Here is a 1,215-nt window from a genome sequence, read left to right as displayed (position 1 = left end):
ATATATATATATATATATATGCGTGCAAGTGTGTGTGGGTGTGTGTATGCACTGCTGGCTTTTGATTTTCTATGTTGTTGTTGCTCATGTGTGATCATTTTGGCGCACACACGCGCATACAAATATGCACATATGCGCAGAAAATGAGTGAGGAGAAAAAGTAAAGGATAATGCTGTGTTGTCTCTAAAGGGGAGGGGTGAGGATGGAAGTGAGAGGAATGGCGAGTGCTGGATGAACAATAACAACGACACGAAAGGAATATATATGGTAAAAAAAAAAAAAAAACAAGGGTCAAGAAATAAGGAGTGCCCCGCATAGAATTTGGGAAACGTAAAGAGGGGGGAAACGGTGAAGGAAACACTATTGCTTCAAGCACTGAGAGTAAGAAATCTGGGAAAACGGAGAGGAAGGGTGATGATATGCGCGATGCGTGGAGGTTACATCCATAGCAATGACAACAGCGACCGAAGACATCCATCTGTAGTGGAGATGAGAGAACACCGCGGCTGGATGCGGTATGTGTGGTCGACAGTCACGCAAACACGCTCACGCATGCTCTCTCGCTATGTAACACTGGTGAAGGATTGTCGCTGCCTTTACGCCAGGGTAAAAAGAAGAGCTAAGGGAAAGAACAGAATAAAGAATTATGAACGCCCCTCCTCCAAGTGGGCGGAACTCAACCGAATTTGTTGAGAGACGCACCTGTGTTTTTTTTTTCGTGTTTGATGTTTTAAATGTCCCTTTTCCCTACTTCTCCATCACGCAGCTCTTCTTCCTCCACTCATTTTCGTTTTCCGCCGAAGCGCTTGCTCGTTTCTTTTGTTGCCTACTTTACATACTCAACTATTCCGCAGTCTTTTTGTTGATGTTTCTCTTTTCTATCTCTGTACGTGTATGTGTGTGTGTGTGTGTGTGTGTGTGTGTGTGTGTGTGTGTGTGTGTGTGCGTATTCGTTGGCTGGCATCCTGGGGATGCGCCTGCGAACGCATATCACTAGACTAAATTAAGCCACAACGGGTACGTGCATCTCTGCGTTTTCTGAATCTAGCGTCGTGCCTGCGTCTTGGTGGTGACATCGAGGCTGCATGCAGCATACACTATGCTGCAGCGGTGCTTACACTGCTGTGCCCTCAGGGAATGCGCGGTTGAAGATGTGGGCGGCAGGTGCCGCTTGTGATGGTAACTTACGCGTGCTCACAACGTTTTTTTTTTTT

The sequence above is a fragment of the Trypanosoma grayi genome (assembly GCF_000691245.1).
Source record: "Trypanosoma grayi strain ANR4 Tgr_62_V1, whole genome shotgun sequence".
NCBI lineage: Eukaryota > Euglenozoa > Kinetoplastea > Trypanosomatida > Trypanosomatidae > Trypanosoma > Trypanosoma grayi.
The sequence above is the reverse complement of the archived record's forward strand: the minus strand, read 5'-3'. Positions refer to the sequence as shown.